Raw genomic sequence first — 14,143 nt, 5'->3', positions numbered from 1 at the left:
AGGGGAGGACCCCCCTTTGCATCTTTTAGCTTCTTGTGGCCCCAGGTGTGTTTTGGCTTCAATCTTTGCTTCTGTCTTAACACAGCCTTCTCCTCCGTGTGTCTTCTCCCCTTCTCTTCTCTGTTCCAGAATACCTGTCTTTGGATTTAGGGCCCCATCCTAATCCTTGATGATCTCATCTTGAAATCCTTAATTACATCTACAAAACCCCCCTTTCCAAATGATGCTATATTCATGCATTCTGGGTGGACCTGTGTCTTGTGAGGCCACCATTCGACCCCCAGCAGGCGCCTTCTCTCTGGCAGGTGTTGGACCGAGAGATGACCTAACCTCATCCCTAAGCGTCTGTGCTGTTTTTAATCCCCATTTCCAGGCGAGGAGCCTGAGCTGTCTAAGGACCATTTGTGATTATCCTTTTCATCCCTCATACAGCTCTATGCAGTGGAAACTTTATTTTTATTTAAGTATAGTTGATTTACAGTGTTTTCAGGTGTACAGCAAAGTGATTCAGTTATACGTCCACACACGTATATAAAAATCTGTTCTTCTTCCAATTCTTTCCCATGCTAGGTTATCACAGGACGTTGACTAGTTCCCTGTGCTGTACCGTAGGGCCTTTCGGGTATCTATTTTATATATCTTCATCCCAAACCCCTAATTTATCCCTCCCCCCTTTCCCCTTTAGTAACCATCAGTTTGTTTTCTATGTCTGTGAGACTACTTCTATTTTGTAAATAAGTTCATTTGTATCTTTTTTTAAGGTTCCACATGTAAGTGATGTCATATGATATTTGTCTTTCTCTGTCTGCCTTACTTCACTTAGTACAATAAACTCTAGGTAAAGGGAAACTGTTTTTAACCCTCATTTTACAAATGAAGACACAAGGCTGCTTAGATTATGTAACTTGCCCGACAGGTAGTGAGAGGCAAAGGCTGGTACTCAAGCTTAGAATGTTCACACTAACCGGATAGAAAGAGTAACTCTTACCCGCTGCTGCCATGCTTTCTCAAAAAAAATATTTGCTGAAACAGTAACAACAGGACGACAAAGCAGCCTGTTTTGATCTCCCAAGGAACTCAAGGATTTCCCCCTTCTTCTCGTTTCCTGGTAAGAAGAAATTCGAATACCATTGCCAAAATTCTGAAGAGGCCCCAGGGCAGGGCCAGAAGAGCCCCAGCTGGTGCGTAGGCCTGCACCCTGCTCCTGCTTTCTGAAAACCACAGGAAGCCTGTCTTCAAGGATTGGCCACAGGGGCTTCCCATACCAGAGCTGTGAATTTGGCCCAGTCCTGAAGTGCCTTTCACCCCAGAAGGCCCAGAATTACCAGCCAGGGAGGCTTTGGGAAGAAACCTATTCCCAACGGCCAACCCAGTGAGTCAGTTTTTCTGCTTTGGTCACAGGAACACTGGGAGCAGGGAGGGAGCTGTGATTTATCGATGTCCCTCTGCCGGCCGTGCTCTGTGATGAGTACTTAACACGTAAATGACCCCACTCACTCCTCATTATTACCTCCACTCAGGGCTGCCTCTAAGATTTGTAGGAGAGGGAACCAGAGTACTAATGGAGGCACCAAACTGTATGTTTAATTATGTAAATGTCACAATCAGGCTAACACACTGTGGGCATCCTGACCATATGTCCAGGCTCAGCCTGTCCCCCAACCCGCAACAGCCATCCCTGGGCCTTAAGGCTGTGCTCACAGTGCAATGGTCTAACCTCACAAGGGAAAGCACCCCCTAGACCCTGAAGGGCAGCCCAGTGATACGTGGGCAGAGGACTCTGGAGTTTTGTGTACCTGGAGCCTGGGGTGGGCATGTTCCCTTGGCCCTTTGTGACCCTACTCCATTGGAGAGGGGGTGTTTGTATGGAAGAGGAAGAGACCAGGCACTTCTAAAGTGCCAGGCTAGTAGGGCCCCCTCCTGCCTGGGTTAGGGGGCTCTGTCTCCATTGCTTTACCCACAACCTAACCAACAGTTAGTGTATTAATTATTCATTGCTGTGTAACAAACATCCCCTCCTCCTCAATTTAGTGGCATAAAACAACTAACATTCATGATCTCAGTTTCCGTGGTCAGGAATCAATATGGCTTAACTGGGTCCTCAGCCTCAGGGTCTCTCATGGGCTGTGATGAAGATGTCTCTCAAATAAGGGTCGATCTTCTTCCAAGCTTGTCCATGTAGTGTTGGCAAGAATCAATTTCTCCCTGGTTGTTGGACAGAGGGCTTCAGTTTCTTACCATGCTGACCTCTCTATAGGGCAGCTTACAACATGGAAGCTGGCTTCATCAGAGCCAGCAAGCAAGAGGGAACGAGAGAGAGATAGAGAGAGCCAACAAGATGGAAGTCTCAGTCTTAGTAAAATTTTTAAAATTGTGCTAAAATACACATAAGATTTACCATTTTTACCATATAAAAATACACAGTACAGTGGTATTAAGTACCTTCACATTGTACTTCATTAAAACAAAGCTATCTGTTAATTAGTGACTAATGATTACTTAAGCATACATGTGTAGCCAGGAAAGGCATTTAAAAAGAGATGATATTTAATCTGAGTTCTCAACAATAAGAGGGAATCAGTCATGAAAATATTATGGGATGAAAGGAACAGCCAGGGCAAAGGTCCTAAGATGGGAATGAACTTGACTGCGCAGAAATAAAAGAAGGCCACAGGCCCTGGGCCAGAGTGAGTGGGGGGGAGGGTGGCAGGAGACGAGGTGAGAGAGGTGACCACTGCCGGGTCCTTTGTCAATTGCCCACAGCCTGCCCTTGACCCTTGGTGTAGTGAGAGCTGCTGGTGGATGTGAGCAGAGGCATGATGGGCTCAAAACAGAGATGATGGGGAAGAAACCTTGTCCAGGGAGGGGTGGCTGTGGAGTAGGAGGGCCAGCTTGCCTGGGTGACCTGCTAAGTCACTTACTCACTTGGCCTCTGCCTCCTCACAGGGGACTGATTTTTGCAACAATTAATTGAGTGTTTCCCAATCATCCCTTACCACCCGTGTAACTGCTCTAGGGGTTGTCCTGATTCCAGCCATCCTACAGGGGTGTTAGAAACATTCAGATAAATGAGATAACATAATGAAATAATAATATCCGGCACTTATCATGTGCTACAGGCAGTTCTAAGCTTGACACACTCTGTCAAATAGATACTGTTATTCTTGTTGGTCCCACTTCACAGGTGATGAAAGTGAGGCATAGGGAAGTTAAACAACTTGGCTGAGATGATACAACTAATAAGATCCAGAGCCAGGGTCCACACCAAGCCAGGGAGGTGCGAGAGCCTGTGCTCTGGACCTCTAAGCTATGTCCTCTGTACTACCTCCCGAGTGTTGGCTGTAACACTTGGGCAATTAATTATTTAATCCAGTTTTTGTTTTTGCTTGATTTTGCATTATAGCTGGGCTCAGGAATACTGTGTAGTCATCAGAATAAATTGCCAGCTTGAACAGGGATGACTGTTTCTCTCTTGCCAGGGCCAACCAGCTTGAAGACCTGTCCCTCCGTGCTGGGCTGGCTGTCACAGTCCCCAACAAAGTTTGTGTTCCTCAAGCCTGATAATTAGGTATGTTCTAGCATTTGCAGCAGCAATAACAGATAATTAGTTTATCCCCAAACTATGTGACATGATTAGTGTTTTCTATGTGATGTTGAATAGATTTGCTCCAAAGTCGCACAGGAGAACTGCAGGTAGAAGCTAAATTTAAGCTTCCTCTTTGGGAGAAGTCAAACCTGGTAATTACTGCTTTACATTTCCTGCTAAAAATAAGTCAACAAATCATCTAGGTCATTAGCCATCACCAAGGCAGGATCATCCAAAAGTCTGCTTGGAGTAGTGACAACAGCCCTGGTGCTGGAGTCAGAGGTAGGTTTGAGGGGATGCTCTGCTCCTTTGCAGCCACAGGGATCTAGAGAGGGCCTCAGGAACCATATCGCTCTGGGGGAACACTGTGTATCCACACGTAGTGTCTGCCCACGTGGCAGCCAGCTTGGACCATGAGGTCCAGGGTTCACCAGCAGAGGGTGACAGAGGAGAAGGATCGGAAGGTCCTACACCCTTGATGATGTTGTTGAGGAAATGAATTATCCATTTGTGAAACTGCTGTACTTCTAGACATTTTGGCATCTGGGAAAATAAGTCCCTTTATTCTTTAAGCCATTTCCAATCCACGTTTCTTTACCTGAGGTTGAAAGTGTGTAATTGGTATACTGGATAATTAAGAAGAGCGAATGATACAGTGCATGTAAACGTTTTGTGCATTGTCAAAGATAACGTAGTATTACTATAAAGTGAGGTGTCCTGAAAGTCAGAGTCGGGAAGAGGGTAGAAAGGGCAAAGATTTGAACAATCACAGGGGATTGTTCAGGGAAATACAGGGCTGAGGGCTGTTGTCGGCCCTCCCTCAGCCCAGGTCAGACATCAATAATCAAGCGCAGAACCCTTTCCATGGCCAAGTCAATATCCTGGGGCAACTGAGGGGCTCACTTTGTTGCCCATCTCTCAGAGATCACTGTTCTTTGTTGCCTGATGTCCAATGTTTCATACATTTTGTCCATTAAAAATTCATTATTATCAAATTATTATATGTTTTATAATTATGTAATATATTACTTAATGTTATATAACAATTATATATAGTTGACCCTGAACAACATGGGTTTGAATTGTGCAGCTCCCCTTATATGTGGATTTTTTTCAATAAATATATTGGAATTTTTTTTTTTGAGATTTAAGACAATTGAAAACACTTGCAGATGAACTGCAAAGCCTAGAAATATCAAAAAAAAATTAAGAAAAAGGTATTTGTGAGTGCATAAAATATATGTAGATACTAGCCTATCTTACATAGACATAAGGTGTGTAATATTTAATATAAAGTTAATAATGTGTTAGTAGCACCTTACTTATAATTATTACATTGTTTTATAACTTTGCTTTCAAAGAATTACATTGCAACACAGTTTAAAAAAATATAACAGTGTTTCCAATATTGTACTGTGAATATGGCTGTAATACTGTATGTCATAAACATTTTATAATGATGTATTCGTTACCGTATAGCCTTGTATAGTGCAGGCTACCGTGAAGCGATCATGTCGATTATCCTAGGCTACCCACCATAAAGCAATTACACCGCTGCTTCTTGGTTATCAATGCGCGAATCATTATATGTAAATAAACATGAATTTCTTTTCATTTTTGATGTCTAGTGTTAGTGCAACTCTACAGTGTTTAGTATCATATAAGACGATATTGATGTAGGTACTGACAGATGATTGATCTTGTAAACAGATGATGTAAACGTAACGGTATCAACAAATACAGCACAGTAGTGTAAACGTGTCTTCTCTTCCTTATGACTTTCTTGGCAATGTTTTCTTTTCTCCAGCTTACTTTATTGTAAGAATACAGTATATAATACATACAACACACAAAATATGTGCTCATAGACTATGTTCATAGCTTCTGGTCAACAGCAGGCTGTTAAGAGTTAAGGTTTGGGGGAGTCAAAGTAATACATGGATTTTCAGCTGCATGGGAGTTGGTGTCCCTTAGCCTCCATGTTGTTCAAGGGTCAACTGTAACATATGCATATTACTACGTAAATATAAATTATATATAGAAATACATAATTCTATAATGCAGAATTAGTATAATGATAATTATACTAAATTAATAATGATTAAAGTCCTGGTGGTTTATATTTTTTTTGTTGTGTTTTTTTTGAGGGGAGAGGTAATTAGGTTTGTTTATATATTTACTTATTTTTAAACGGGGGACTGGGGATTGAACCTAGGACCTCATGCGTTCTAAGCACACATGCTACCACTGTGCTCCACCCTCCCCCGCTCTGGTGGTTTATATTTTAAAACAGATTTCTTACTGTGACAGGAATGGCTTGATCTCCCATTAAAGAAACAGACATACTATGTATAGTTGCATGCATATGTGCTATATTATGTAACTGCTATAACAATCATGACTCCTCTAGTGATTCACACTTTAAAACAGATTTCTCGCTGTGAAGGGAATGGCTTGGTTTTCCATTAGAGGAATTTCAAGCAAGCAAAGTTTGCAAGGTGGGGTACTGGGTTTGTCTCCCTCTGCCTCTGGGAAGCACATCTCACAGATCCCCAGTTAGAGTGAGCAGAACTGAGCCTGTCGGAGGACTCTGCAAGCTCTCGGCACCAATCCAGGCTATTAACGTTGCTGCAGAGCCTGACTCAAAACACCATCACCTGAACCAGGGTAGGTGAAAATGAACTGGTGACAGCTTCTTTTCTAATTTTACCCCCACCCCAACCCTTAACCTGTGTTTCTGTACAATGCAGTGCAGTTTAGAAATGAATGGAACTGTGGCTTCTATTCACTGAAAGCAGAGATGAGCAGCTTCCTCTGTGCTGAGGACACAGAGCAGGAGAGGCTTAGGGAATGTTTGGATCCACCAGCTGCCCCATCACCTAAGCTTCCTTGAGACTCATTTTGCACCCAAAAATTTTTGGTCCTTGCACATTGTGCCTAAATTGCCAATTACAGAAAAATTAGCCAGGGCAACACTATTTGAAACTTCTTAAATCTCTGGGGTACTATATCAATTATTGGAGGTAAATAATCTTCAAGTTCCAATTGGACAAGATTAAGTAATCCACTCGGCGGACTGATTCATTCTGCCACTTGGGGAAACAATGATCAGTTGCCAAATGGCTAATTTCTTCATTCCTTCCTTTCCTGCATCCATTTCCTGTCGTGTGGCTTTGCAGCTCCTTTATCTCAGAGGAGGCGTCTAATTCCTCATCCCTCATCTGGCCTGGCCTTGTGACATGCTTTGGCTAATAGAAAGCCAGGGAAGTGATGGTGGGCCAGGTTTGAGCTGAGGCCTCAAGAGACAATGCAGACCTCCACTCTGTTTCTTGGAGCCCTTCCAGATGCCATGTAAGCAAGCTTGGGCTGGCCTGCTGGTAGGTGAGAGGAGCCATCCTTTATCAGCCAGCCTCCAGCCAAGCCAGGAGTTGACCAGGTCATTATCTGCAGGTAGATGAGAAAGCCTGGTCTAGACCATGAGCTGTGCAGCTCAGCCCAAGCTAAGCGTTCTCGACTCGAAACACCATGAACTTAATAAATGGTTGCTTTTTAAAGTTACTAAGTTTTGAGGTGGTTTGTTACATAGCAATGCAGACTGATAGAAACATTTGCAGGAAACTCATTGCTTTTGTTGATCGTCAAAGACTGTTTATAAATATGTGATTTTGCCAACGTGCATACAAGTAGGGAAGGATAGATTCTGAACGAAAAGTCAAAAACTGGGGTTCTGCCAGTGCTTGTAAGTTTTGAAATAGCCGAGGAGTTTCTAGAAAGGTCATGACATATATTTAGAAATTCATCCTCTGTATCCACCACCTCCTCTCCCCCTAGTGTCAGTATATTCAGTATATTCAGTTATAACAAGGATATAATGAAACAGGCGTTCTCACACTGATGGGAACGTAAATCAGCATTACCATTTTTATTCACTACATCAATATTTATTAAAATATACCCTACAGTCAGGCACTGTAATAGGAGATGGGGTTATAGAATACATATAACTTCTGTCTTCAAGCACTCCATAATTTTTTGAAAGTAATAGGCAAAAACTTAATTGTGAAACTGGCTCACATATAAAAGTTAAATATTGGAAAGGACTTTGGCAACATGTATCAAAGACTTTAAATTATTTTTACTCTTTGGTACAATGATTTCTCTTCTAAAAATACAAACAAAAGAAGTGATCCAAAATGGAAAAAGGCCTTATTCATGAAATGTTCTTCTTTCTATATAAGTTTAGTTGAAATATTTTAATTACTGACAGCAAATTTGTTATAATTTAGCCACTAGATAGAGCATTACACAGCCCTGAAAATTATGTTTATGAAGAGTCTATACCAAAATAATTACAATGAGTCTTAAATAAAATACAGAATACGAAAATATATTTGCATTAGTATTAGGCTTAAATAACAAAATAAAGATTAAAATAAAACACTCTGTATGTTTATAGTGGTTTGAACAGACAATGGGAAAGAAGAAAGGAAACACATTTTTTGAAAAGTGGAGTGAGTGAGCCAGCCAGGAGTCGAACCTAGAATCTTCTGATCCGTAGTCAGACACGTTATCCATTGTGCCACTGGCCCCTCCTGGAAACACATTTTTTGATGATGTGTTATATATTAAGTGCATAAGTATCTGCCTGCCTGGAAAAATTGCCTGGACTAATATTGTATTTGTTTGGTTTTTTTTAAATCTCAGTGAAGGAAATTTAAAGGTGAGAGTGTCAGGGAGAGGAAAAAGACAGCTGTCTGCCCCTTTTAAGGAATTTTCTTAGATGTTCTACCCAACAACTTTTGATTACATCTCCTTGGCTAGAATTTAGTTGCATTGCTCCAGATAACTGCAAGGAAGACTGGGAAATGTAACACACTCCTGGTTTCTTCCCAGGGTGGAGACATGATGGCTGGAACTCTTGCAGCCATTTTGGAATATGAGGCAACCTTGAGGACAGAAGCCAGTTCTAAGGCAGGCAAGGCGGAAAGATGTAAAGATCTTGGGCACCTAATGTTTATGGAGCTGCTACACTCATCTTTAGTTTTCCTTCACTGAGATTAAAAAACAAAAAACAAAAACAGTATTAGTCCAGGTCATTTTAACAAGCAGGCAGATGAAATTTCTAATGGCCCAACATCCCTAGTTCTCTTAGGAGTTCTTCTTGGTAGGGTTTGAGTTTTTTCACCCTTGGGCCTTCTACCTGGGGCTGTCGCAGTCTTCCCCTGGGTCTCTCCAAAATGATGCTCTGAATGGAATGCAGTATGAGTTAAAGTACAAATAACCCTGGGTGGAGAACACATGTGATACACCCAAGACTGGGCTGCCCGTCCTTGTCTATGCTCCATGGCGTCCTGCCTTTCCCTTTCCTTTGCACTTGTATTCATAGTGACAATACCTGACGTTGATTGAGAGCTTTTGATGTGCCAGGTGCTGCAGCAAGCATTATGTGCGTTATCTCACTGATCCTAAATTTAAAATCCCTCCTGGTGTGCCTGTCTTCTCCTCTAGTCTGCGAGCCCTGGGGAGCAACATGCATGTCTTGCTAATTGCTGTGTGCCCAGTGCTTGGCACAAGGCAGATGTGTGTTAAATACTGGTTGAGCAGAAATGGACTGATACCAAGCTGAACTTGGGACCGGGCAGCCTTGCATCCAAATCCAGCTCGCTGGATTTGACTCCTTAAGACACCTAACCTCTCTGAGCCTCATGTAAAGAGGAGACAATGAAATCTAACTTGCAGAGTTGTCATGCCACACACATGGAGATCATGAAATCAACACATAAGAACCAGACTTTAGTGCAGACAACAGGGAGGAAATGAAAGGCTTGTTTTTATCCCATAACTGCACAGTTCCTCCTAGGTCTTCCCTTCCACACTGTAAGCAATTCAAGGGCAATGACTGTGTTTTGGTTTCTCTCTTGTAGGTTGGGCAGCCAGCACTGTGCCTGGCATATAGTAGGTGATCAATAAATGCATGTAGAATGCACAGCTGGATGGCCAAAACCGATCCATGGGGATAGACGTTGTAAATTCAACTCAAATTATTGAATATGAATAGTTAACATAATTATCATTATAACACTGTTCTTCTTCATCCATCAAGGGAAAGGGGAGAAAGAACTAACCCCTATTAAAAGTTTGCTGTATGCCAGGCAGTCTGCTAGGTATTTACGTTGATTATTTCATTTGTTTACCAATATCATCAGATCAATACCATTATCTCATTTTTACAGATAAGGAAACTAATGCTTTGAGAGAGTAAGCAATTTGACCAAGTGCAAATAAAGTTGTCCAGTTTCAGTGTCTGTGTGCGTGTAACAGGTGCCTGCTTCAACCCCCCGAGCTTGCCTGTTGTCTCTGTCATACCATTTCAACACAGACCCAGCTTTGTTCTTCTCCTTATCAACCCAAACATTAGAGGTCGCAGCCCACCTTTCACTGGAGGCCACCCAAGTGCTAACACAAACGCTAACTCCCTTCTTGATTTATTTCAGTTTTGTAAACGTCAGTATAATAATGATAATGACCGTTAACCGGTTTCCTAGTAAGAAATTTACACGCGAGCATCTTGAATCCCCCATGAGCCTCATTGGGAGGGAATTATTCTTACCATTTAACAGATGAGGCCATTGAAGCTCAGAGAAATTAGGAGACTTGACCAACATCCCACAGCTTCAACCTGGAGCAAATTCCAGTACCTGCGCTTCCCCACCTTACCCCTCCATCCCCACTGTGCCCAGCTCTGCTGGGGTAAAAAGATGAGCAAGATAGTTCCTGTCCCTGTGGGTCGTGTTCGCGTTCTGGGACACAAGCTGGAGCCCCTGCTCCCTGGCACTGCCTGTCCTGCCTTTGACCTCTGCAGGGACTTGGGGATAGCGCACTTCTCATCCCCAAGCCTTCCATCCTCCGGGCTCCCTCTCCCCTAAACCCTGGCCCTGTCACTTGTTCACCGTGCAGCCCTGGGATAAGTCACTTCACTTTGGCCAGGCTCAGTCTCTTCATCCGTAACTGGGGGCACTGGTGTCTCCCTGACAGGTGAATTCTTCAAAGATGGCAGCACCCGCACACATGCCAACTCACACGCTCTTCCTGTGATGTGGATGTGGATTTGACATTCCCCCACTGAGAGGTGGCATCTCTGTTTCCTCCCCTTGAACTTAGCTGGGACTTTGGGACTGCCTTGACCAACAGACCATGGCAGAACCGACGCCACAGGGTGCTGAGGTTGGGTCCTAAACGGCAACTTAGCTTCTTCCGGGCAGTGACCCTTGGGACGTGCACCTCGGGAGCTCAAGACCTGGAGCTCTGGAGCCGCATGTTAGAGCAGGTAGAGAGACCACATAGAGAGAGGGGGGTGTGTGAGGAGCCCCAGCTATTCTGTCCCTCACTGTCCCAGCATTAACTGACACACAGCATAAAGAGCTTAGCCCCGGGCCTGGGAAGCCAGGTTTGCCTGCGGTCTCGCGGTAAGTCAGGATGGATCTGCTTCAGGCCTGTGAGACTCTGGTTCTGGTTCTTTAGAAACCAGCATCAGAATTTTTTGAGCTCCTCAACTCCTCTGGAGGTAGGTTTTACCAATTTCAAGAGCTATAAGCCCACAGGAATGTAGAACTCAGTTCAAAACACACTATAAACTGACTCATTTTCACGAGACTATTAAAAAAAAAAAGTTGAACATATGCTTAATTTTCTTAGGGCTTCCAAAAACAATAGGCAAGTCTTTCAAATGGAGCCATGTGTGTGCAGAAGATCTGTCTGGAATCCAAATCCTCCCCTAACTTAGTTAGCCTAAGGAAAATTCTTTTGTTTCATTGAACTTGGAGGCGAAGAAAATTGCTGGGCTAGAGAAAAGGCTTTTGGTCACAAGTTTGGAAAAGTAATATCAGACAGAGATGACCGAGTAAACTGGGGCAGTTTTTTTCCCTCCTCAATAAACTTGCCCGTCTTCTCTTCTAGGTCTTGATTGTATAAAAGGCACAAGTGACTTCAGATGGGATGAGTCCCAAGTGGCATGAAGGGACAAGGAAATATTGTAAGCGAAGAAGCCAAATGGTTGGTGGAGTTCAGACCGTGAAGGAATTGCCGGGACTGGAAGAGATTTTAGGGATCACACAGTTAAAGGTGAGAGGCTGGGAGCCCAGTGAACGAGTGTGATGTGCAGAGTGAGTTACAGAGCTGGGATGGGAACGGAGGAAGCCTGCGTCTTTTCTGAGCCACCTGGCAGCCTACTGGTTGCCATTGCTCTTTTAAAAACTTCCCTTTGAAAGTATTTAAATCCTCAGGGAAAGCTGTGATCAGGGAAAGCTGTGATCAGGGAACATTTCGAGGGAGGGCTAAGGAAAAGAGAGACAGTGGCAGACAGTGGGGTGGAGAGAAGATTTGAACGCTGTTTTCTAAAATTCAGAGTCACTCTGCTGCCTGGAGGGGTTGAATGGTAAAGACTGGGTTTCAAATAAGAGAGGCAGGTGGGGTGGAGTGTGTGGGGGGTGGAGGGGAGACAGGATGGTCCGGGATGAACGTGATCGATGTTCAAGCTGCGAGCTGGAAGATGAGTTATTGTTTGTCAACTGAGGGAATGGAACGGTCAAAGCTTCTGGCACGGATGCTGCTTAGAGACCCAAAGAAAGTGAATGAGTGAGTGTGGAAGGTCATCTGGGGCAGAGGGAACAGCAAGGATGAGGCTGGAACAGACGTGAACATTTGAGAGCAGCGTGGACACTGCTGTGCGGGAGCTGAATGAGCAGAGTGATGTCCCAGGTGACAGAAGCAGGGCCGGGCCCTGGGGTGCACGGTGTAGACCCTAGAAGGAGTTTGGGTCTTGCTCTGAGTCTAGCGGGAAGCCTCTGGAGGGCCTGGTGCAGGGAGCTGTAAGATGGATGGGTCTTTCAGGGCAGGGACTATGTCGTAATTGCATTCTCCCACAACTGAGGTTTCCGCGTGTTCCAACAAGGAAGATGCAGCCTTGAAACCTGTGGTAGAAGAAGCTGAAGGATGAAGGGCCAGGACAGCAGAACCACACGAATCCGTTCTCTGGTCCTCAGTCCAACTTTTCCCATTCCTGACCTCATTCCCTCCTCACTTCACTCCTGTGACTAAGCAGTGAAGAAATAATTGCCTCTATTTTAAGATAAGAGAGGTTGACTTGCTTGCCCAAGATCACTGCTGACTGTGGCAGAGCTTGGATGGGAGCCCCAAGGCCTCCTGGCCCCCAGATTCCTTCTCAGGGAAGCCGTCTCCATCCTTCCTAACTGAACACTGCCATCAGGGGCAGGGGATGCTGTGCAGGCGCCCTCCGAGGTGGCCCAGCAGAAAAGTCACCGCAAATCACTTCAGAGGAAGCAAGAATGAACCCTCAAAGGGACCTGGCGGACTAAATAAAGAGTGTTACCAGCGGGATATCACCTGCAGTGAAACCATCTGCTCCCACGGAGCAGCCGAGAAAGAGTCTCACGTGGCACTGTGCAAGGCTTGTCACCGGTTTGTGCTGACACCCCCTGCAGACCACCCACTCCTCAGGCACGTAGACCCGTAGGCAGCAGGCACGAGTCTAGGTTCAAGACCTCAGGTGGGCCAGAAACATAGCTTTCTTTGCTTCTCTATAACGAAATCTGGTTAGGATCTCAAGCCTCTGTTAGGTGCAGGTGTTGGAAATGTCATTTTGGTCCATTTGGGCATCTTTGGTGATGCAGTCTAGGCTCCAGGAGGACTGCTGACTTCCGACGGTTTCTGAACCGCGTGGAGAGAGCAGCGGAGCTCAGCACAGTCATCCCCGCATATGACATTCCTGTTTGGGCTTTGGTCCTTACTCCATGGCTCTGTCCCCTCTCCTCCCTGACCACGAGTCTCCTTTTGCCCTCTGGCTCTCTGTGAAACGAGGACATTGTACCACAGAGTGCTGCCCCATCCTGGCTGTGAAGGAAACGCTGTTTCTGTGCTCATTCTGCTGTTCTCGCAACACACTGCGGCTTGGGGGCGCTGTGCTCTGCCTCACGGGCATGTGCAGGCATTTCTTAGCTCCCACACTGTCCCAGCTTGGGCTCCCCAGGTGCCACCTGCTCTTGGGTTCTCTAAACTCTTGGGGGTTTAACCACCCCTCACCCCAACCCCCAAGCTTGGCAGGGGTGGTGGCAGGACCCAAGGTCCCTGCACTCCCAACTCTGTCCTCACCCCAGCCCAGGCAAGCTTCGTGAGGTCTCAGTGAGACCAAAGCACAATCTGTCCTCACCACGCACCCCTCTGATGCTTTTGCTGGGCTTAAACCCCAAACAGTCAAAATTGCTTCTTTTATTCTGTCTGCATTCTTCTGGGGCATCTGTTCCCTGAGCCCATAAACACTGAATGTTTCACCTGCTGCTTAAATGCAGGGTTGATTGCAGTAGAGAGAGAGAGAGAGAGTAGGCGAGGCCGGGAGGAGGTGTCTGCCCTGGCCCAAGTGGCCCTCCGTGACCTTGACAGGCCAGACTGTGCCAAGTGAGGGGATGAACACCATGGATTCGACCAGGATAAAGATACAGATTGCACAGGAAAGGATTTACCTGGGCAGATGCCTCCTACCTG

General features: G+C 45.0%; 1 non-coding gene across 1 annotated transcript; it reads right to left on the bottom strand.

The window, feature by feature from the left end:
* Positions 1-8,102: 8,102 nt before the first annotated feature.
* Positions 8,103-8,175, bottom strand: TRNAR-ACG. The gene has a single exon. It is a non-coding gene; the product is annotated as a tRNA-Arg (tRNA).
* Between the last annotated feature and the right edge of the window lie 5,968 nt (positions 8,176-14,143).

Source organism: Camelus ferus, chromosome 25 (assembly GCF_009834535.1).
Source record: "Camelus ferus isolate YT-003-E chromosome 25, BCGSAC_Cfer_1.0, whole genome shotgun sequence".
Taxonomy (NCBI): Eukaryota; Metazoa; Chordata; class Mammalia; order Artiodactyla; family Camelidae; genus Camelus; species Camelus ferus.
The sequence above is the reverse complement of the archived record's forward strand: the minus strand, read 5'-3'. Positions and strand labels throughout refer to the sequence as shown.